The sequence below is a fragment of the Coffea arabica genome, chromosome 1c, assembly GCF_036785885.1.
Source record: "Coffea arabica cultivar ET-39 chromosome 1c, Coffea Arabica ET-39 HiFi, whole genome shotgun sequence".
Lineage (NCBI taxonomy): Eukaryota > Viridiplantae > Streptophyta > Magnoliopsida > Gentianales > Rubiaceae > Coffea > Coffea arabica.
In genome coordinates, this window is record NC_092310.1 from 19,581,513 (window position 1) to 19,589,158 (window position 7,646).

Here is a 7,646-nt window from a genome sequence, read left to right on the forward strand (position 1 = left end):
TTAGGGTTTGGGTTTTGGCCCTGTTGTTGCACTACTTGTGCGAGCAGGTTTGTCATTTGCTGCATAGCAGCAGCTATCTGCAAATTGGGGTCTATTTGAGGTGCAGGATCGGTTCCAGTAGAGGTTTCCCCCGTTCCCCTAACCGGTGTAGGTTGTCTAGTTCTGCGTCCACGGCCTCGACCACTCCGAGTGCCTTCCATCAATCTAAGTCAATCTAGGTCACCAAATAAATATACTGTTAAAGGGCACCTAACCCTCCTTTCCGTAATACCAGACAGGAACAATGAAACAAGAATAAACAACTCAAACATTTACTGTGAAGAGCATTTAAACACATAACACGTATACATAGATCACATAACCAGGTTAAGCAATCATACGGAACAGTCAGTCAAGTACATATGAAGTCATTGCATGAAACAATAGGGTCTTCCAAAAGTACTATAGACACCTAGGTCACAAGTACAAAAGGACTCACGAAAAGCTTTTCCCCTTCTAGGGCTTCGTCCAAATATTTATATCTTAATCAAGGTCGATCACGCTTAACCACCCGAACAAACCACACGAAATTCCATAGAATCGCCTTTCTAGTTCACCAAATCCTTTCTAACCTAGGCCTTCATATCTTTCGTATCCGGGCGCGAGAATCTCGTCTAAGATAATTCACATCTCGAGCCGGCCGGTCCCAAGAGTAAACCATCCTTATTAAAGATTCCTACCCGACATACACACCTAACTTCCTCGAGTCCCATGATAATGATTCGTACACTTATTACATGCCCGGTTCATAACTTATGCTCAAACGAGCACTTAGACATATTCACGAATTTAGGACCACAACACCACTTGGCCCAGTCTCAATCCGCGCAGAGACCACGCGACGTGGCTCTGATACCACTTGTGACAGCCCCACCTTCCCCTAAGGCGAACCAAAGGGGTTAGCGGACTGCCAGCCCAGCTCTCGCCAGGACTAACGGTACAGTTTACGTCGTTCTATTACGTTCTGAAACATACCAAAGCGCGCAAACAAGTCAAAATCACTAAATAAAAAAAAACAAAAAATCGAAGCCGGAATGAATAGTGCAGGACACGTGAGAATCCGGCGCGGATACAAGGCCGAGAGCAATCCAAAATTTTTCCAAAATCCTTCCTAATCCGGCAGGCAATCCGGCCAGTTTCTGGCCGGATTCCTGGCCGGATTCGGTCCTATTCATTCCCGCCAAATTTTTTCCTTCTCCGTTTGAAATGCGTCTAGATCCGAAATCCATCCAATCATCAAACAAACATATATATACATTGAAATTCAACTTTTACAACCATAGTGGCATGCCAAAAACCATTTATCATGAATATACATACTCGGTTTGCCAATCAAACAAAATGAACCCAATACACAATAGGGTTTCATTCAACAAGCTAAACAAAAGCCATTTACACTAGCTCAACTTGGCAATCGACTATCCAAATCAGTCCCAAAAGTAATTATATCCCTGTAAGGAAAACAAATGGAACGGGATGAGTTAAAGCCCAGTGAGTTACTACCACATAAGCAGTAAAGATCACATAAGCATAATCTTTCATTTCAAGTACACACTTAAGAAGTAAACAAGTCGGTAAAAGGATACGGATGGCTCTCAAGAGCCCGTTTCCACGCTTACATTCTTGATCCAATCTCATTGACCCTCCGTCAATGTTTAAGAATACCCGACCGTAGATCTCACTTCACTCCATTCCTTCCACCCAACATACCCCAACCGGGCCCGCACTCCAATTCAGTAGCTTTTGGTAATACTCGAGTATACCGGAACCAAGAGTCTCATTACTACAAGGTTCCTCAGTACAGTCCCCGTGGTATGTCACTTATCACGACCAAGCCCTTGCCGGCTCGATCCAAATGACCACCAAACGGGGTTGAGCTCAGTAATACAGTGAGGTCGTTGGACATCGTCCAAACAACACCAAATCAGTTTTCCAAGATTGCAATTCAATAACTCATATAGCCAGTGCAGTATTTCAGTATAACAGTAAGCAGTCATGAATGAAATCACAAGGGGTGAGGGCGGTCAAGTACACCCTCACCTCAATCACTTCCAATAACCAATTAAGCCTTCAAGGCATCAAATACACATAGAGCAAAGCCATATTATAACAAGTAAGTGAGTAGTATACTCACCAAGTGAGAAAGTGGTGTTTCATACACCGAGGTCACCAAGACGTCATGAGCTACCGTCACGCCCTAGAATCACGCAACAAATGCAATGAGACTCGATAACGAGTCATATAACAATGCTGAACACAACCCCAATAGGGTTTCATATGCATGTACAAGCATAATAGCAAACCAGAAATTAAGAAAGGGCTTGAACTTAAGCCTTCATAGGAAAACCGGTTTTGACGTCATAATGCGGTAATGGTACAACTCTCACTACAATTATTGGTTGGGGGTGTAAGACCAGCCGTTTCGAAGCTATGGAATAGGGCTACAATAATGTAGAAGACCACTCAATCCAGTTCCTAACACAACTTAGTCAAAAGTGCCAAATACTAAACCAGAATCACCAAAACAGGTTTGCAAAACACAGAAAACTGTAATCGGTATATCTCAGTCCATACAAGTCCAAATGCCGAAATTACAAAGGTATATGTTAGCTAAGACATTCAGCTACATTTCATCAGAAGACACCAACTTCAAAATCCAAACCAATTCCAGTCCAAAGGGCCAATTACTAACGCAGTTTTCGCATTCTGATCAAAACAGAACAGCTACAGTAAAAACGGCATAACTCACTCTACACTCATCCAAATGACCTGAAATTTTACAGGAACCTCAATCACATCAATACCTACAACTTTCATGTTTTGAGCAGAGTCTAATTCGGCCTCTACCCCAGTGATCTAAAACCGGACAGAATTGGGATTTTATGAACCCTAACTTTCCATTTTTCACACCAAATCCAAAATTGATTGCATTTAACCACAATTCACACTCACTAGAGTCATTTCCAACCATTACAATTCATCATACAAGCCCCCAACATCAAGATCATATTAAACCAGAAAAATTCCCAATAAAATAAAAACTTCACCAAAACAAGCCAAATCAAGAGATAAATCACATTTTCAAACACTCAAGCCACTTCTAAGCATCATATAACCATTATTAGAGGTAGTAGGGTGTTCAAGCAACACTTACCAAGAAATCAAGAGAGAGAGGGATTGTGGACACCTTTGCTCTTCAAACAAACTTCACTACAACCCTTACTAGCACTAGAAGGTAAGGTTTTATGGAGTGAAATCTAACTAAACACTTGATTTGCTGGATTTTGGACCAATTGGAAGCTTGAAGTTGATGAAGTTTCTTCTTTCTTCTTGCTAGAAGGGCCGGCCAACACAAGGTAAGAAAATGGTGTTTTTTTGTGAATTTTTGGAATATTTACTTAAGTGGTCAAAAGTCAAAAAAATTGTCAAAAGGTGAATAGTATTTCTTAAGTCACAACCAACCATATTGTGACACTTGTCACAATCATTAATGCATTCTTATCTTTCTTTTTCCCTCTCACATCAATCACTTCACACATTCCACTTATCTCTTAACACCCGATAAAGTTTACACAGTATCCGAAACTTAACCTTATTGGCCGAATTTTTCCGAACTTTTCATACTAGTGGGTCCCACGTCCGATATACGTTTTTAATTTCTCAAAATCCATTCGATACTAGAAAAATCATCTAAAAACTATAATTGCTCATAAAATCCACCAGGTAAATATTTCTAAGCCAGAAAATGCAAAAATTATGCAATTAAGGGAACTAAAACCCTAGGAAAATATTAGGGTTTTTTTTACGGGTTCTCACAGGGAACAATTAATGGATCTGGATAAGGTAGTGACTCCCTAATTTTATGATAGCACGTAGAACTATATTAAAGTATTGACTAACTGCCTCACCTGATCTTATGAAATTAAAATTGATAGTGTGATTCTTAAAGTTGTGAGCAAAACATAGAGCAACATTGCATCTACTTCAACAATAATATTTCTAGTATGCCTCAACCCACAATGCTCTCTTAAATTTTTACATAAAACAATAAGACAATTATTGAGTCGAAGTTGCTCTACACAAACTCTGTTGATCACCAAGAAAACAAAAACCAATTTGAAGTTGCTTTTAGTACATGACTGGTTCCTGCAAATTGATACCAACAAGATCTGGGTTTATGTTGACAAGTTGATCGGTTTATAAATTAGTAATTAGTGATAATTACATGTATAAGATGATTTTCATGCCACACAAGAAAAGACTAATAGTATAGAAATAAGTAGGTTATTGTTGTGTGCACATGAAATTATATTATAGGTCCATAATCATTCTAACTAGTTTCAGCACAACTTAGCTTTAGCTATAGATCAATTCAAACACAATAGGATAGTTATCATATATAGTAAGTAAACGGTGACTAACAATAAGATTCATGTTATAGACTTATTGACTGATCATCATCAATTTCTAGTTTATAATATTACTCACTTGTAGTATACTTAATAAAGTTAGTGGTGCACCTACAATTAAGACATATTGTGTCAAAATATATGTGTTAGGTGATATTTATCATAAGGGCTCTTTTTTTAATATAATAACTATGTTGTGGCATCAAAAAACTAAAACCAGAGGTCACTAATTGAATTAGTAATGCACTAACATGTGATTAAATCACTTATGGCTCAAAGATTAAAATCTTTCTTTTTTGTTAAAAGAAAATTAAAGCATGTAATTGTTGATCCCTGCTTGAAAAACTACATTAAGAGCAGATAAACTGGTTCGACTAACGGCCAAGCTTTTGGAGGCTATTCTTAAACAAAACATGTTAGTCCTACAATCATGGTAGAAAGTGCTAAGGTGCTTTAAGTTGACCAGATTCAATTTGCTGAAGTTGTAGATCTCACAGCTAGGATACATAGAACAGAGTTAATTCTTTGCTTAGTTGAGTCAACGATCAACTTGAGTCAAAGATATTTTAGCCCATCTATATTGTTAAACCTTTCTGTTTACCACATAAAATTACTTAGAAATGAGGATTTAGATTTAGCGACACTAGATATGTGTGAACAAGAATAAAAATTTGAAACTTTTAGGCAATTGACTGCGGCCATCATATTAAACCACCATATTGTTAACATAAGTTAGAGAGTAATGATTTTAAACTTTATCATAGAAAAGGAAAATGTGTCAGCAATCAACTTGATTCCATAATCAATTGACTAATTCCCTTTTATATGTTAGTTGATTGTTGTTAAAAGTTATGCCCAAAAGTAATCATGTGCATGTGGTGAGTATGCAAAGAAGAAATTGTGGTCTTGTTGAGAACAATCACACCACAGCTTATTTGAATCCATCAACTGTGACAAATACAAGTTCATTAACTTGACTAAAATTGCATCCACTACTAAAGACTTCAGCAGAAGTAGTAATTAAATCACCAGAATGCATTAGGATGAAATAAGGTCCCTTGTTGAATGTCAATAACCTCAATTTTCTTTACTCCATTTTCTTTCTGTCGGTAGATTCTTTCTTTCTCCATTTCCTCCCTCCTTTTGTGCATTTTAGATTCTTTATTTCTTCCTCCTTTTGTACTTTTAGAATCCATTAAATTTAAGCAATAATTGAGTACTAAACTTTATATTGAATCTTGGGAAAATGTATATATCACGTTTTAAACCTTGTCTAAAGTCTGAACTTATTTTATCAAGGGATACAGAGTATTTATCTTTGAGTTGCATATGCAAAAAGCTGGAGTTGAATAGACCACAAACCTCCAGGATGTGATGCAACTTGCCGTCTATCCTTGTTTTGCTCATCATCCTCAAGAATAACAGCTTTATTATCTCCTAGAGCTGACATTAAGTTGACACCACAAAATTAAGACATGGACTTCTTTACTATATAGTATATTAGGAACAAAAATTGCATGATAACAAGGTTGTACGTGGGGCTTACGCTCTAAAAATGTCAATACTTCAATAAAAAGAAGATTGAACATGCTGCCCATACACCAATCCAGTACCAAGTTTCTATAAAAAATAGACCTCCGTCCTTAACAAGGGTCTTTCCAACTGTAGGTTCTGAGCCATTGCTGGGCTGTAAAACCAAAGTCAAGAACCATTACTAGAATTAATATCTGGCACTCAAGGGTTAGGCAGTGCTTTGTAAGAAAACGTCAAATTTCAGTGCAAATTCTTAGGAGATATTACCTTCAAGGCTGAAGAACCCAATTCGAGAAATTTAGGCAGGGGTAAGGAGAGAGCACTCAGATTAGTCTTGCGATTGGCAAGGTGATGGGTGGATGCGTGGCAGGAGAGGCGAAGGGCAGAGGGATGGCTGAAACGAAGAGCAATAGGGGAAACGATGGTGGAAGCGGCAAAATGTTAGGGCAGAGGTAGAAGCGATGGTGGAGAGCAGGAGCACTTGCGGCTGAGAAAAAATGGTGAATTAGAATAGAAGAGAGGGATGCTTGTATATTTGACCCGCTTTTAATTTTTTACCCATGTTAGATCCGCGTGTATATCCATTTCTTATGGTTTAGTTGTGGAATTGAAATTAGAATTCTTTTGGTCCAGTAAAGAATTCAATTCATGGAATTGGATCCCCATAGAATTCAAATTGAATTCTAATTCTTCAAGTGGAGCAAAATCCAAACAACTGAATTGGAATTGGAGCCCCAATTCTAATTCTAAACCCCAATTCCATGGGGAACCAAACATACCCTTAGATTTTTGTGTCATTTTTTTTCTTCTTTTTTCTTTTATTACCTTTTTGTTTCGAGGATCTTTCTTTTTTGGATTAATTACATTTACATCCCTTGAAATTTAACCAAATTACAGGTCAATCCTTGGAAGTGGACATCTACTCTGTGTGTCGATGAAGTGATAAATCTTTGATTCGGCCACATAAAGTTGAAGGGAAAAGGTTTATTTTTTTTTTATTAATGCCCATTACATGTTTGTTAAATTTTAACATAGAATTTGAGTTTGTATGTGATCTTTCGATTGGCTATTACATGGTTGTATGCTAGACAAATATCGGGCTCGTCAAAAGTTGGTCGCAGCTAGCGATTTCCTCGGAGAGGAACAACAAAGAAGACTACATGTAATGGGCGCTTTAGTTAGATGCTGAGAGATTTTTCCCATTTTTTTTTTCATGCTCTGGGAGTTTTAGTAAGATGCTATAAGTCAGTTTGTGAGTTATAATAAAATGAAATAAATCGGAGTTTTGCTGAGTTCGCTCGAGAAGAAGAACTCTAATATTGTCCAATTTTCTTGGCTTTGTGTTAATGAAATCCGTGAAGAAATAGTTGTTTATTTATTTTTAACATGAGTTGTATGCACCTATTCATGTATGGATTTGTATTTTTCCTCATAGAAGATATCAGAACTCATAAAGGAAGTTCGGAGTTTAGTTTTTCATTTTCAAACCCGGCTTTTATGGAGTTTTATAGAGGTTATTTTGTCATTTTACTCATTTTCGTTAGTTGGATTTAAACTGTGTCATTAATAAGGGGATGACCTTAATATGGTCAAAACTCATGGTTTGATTTGTAGTTTGGGTAAACCTTAGGGGGCGTAAATGTAATTAACCCTTCTTTTTCCTTA

At 37.4% G+C, this 7,646-nt stretch overlaps 1 long non-coding RNA gene across 2 annotated transcripts; it reads right to left on the reverse strand.

Moving 5' to 3' along the window:
• Window positions 1-1,335: 1,335 nt before the first annotated feature.
• Window positions 1,336-6,474, reverse strand: LOC113731414 (uncharacterized). 2 transcript variants are annotated; one of them, XR_011813977.1, is made up of 5 exons: window positions 6,249-6,474; window positions 5,995-6,135; window positions 5,811-5,891; window positions 2,174-2,236; window positions 1,336-1,490 (listed from the first exon to the last, which is right to left on the reverse strand). It is a non-coding gene; the product is annotated as an uncharacterized lncRNA (long non-coding RNA). The 2 variants fall into 2 exon arrangements; XR_003458533.2 differs by lacking the exons at window positions 1,336-1,490; window positions 2,174-2,236 and adding an exon at window positions 5,097-5,396.
• Between the last annotated feature and the right edge of the window lie 1,172 nt (window positions 6,475-7,646).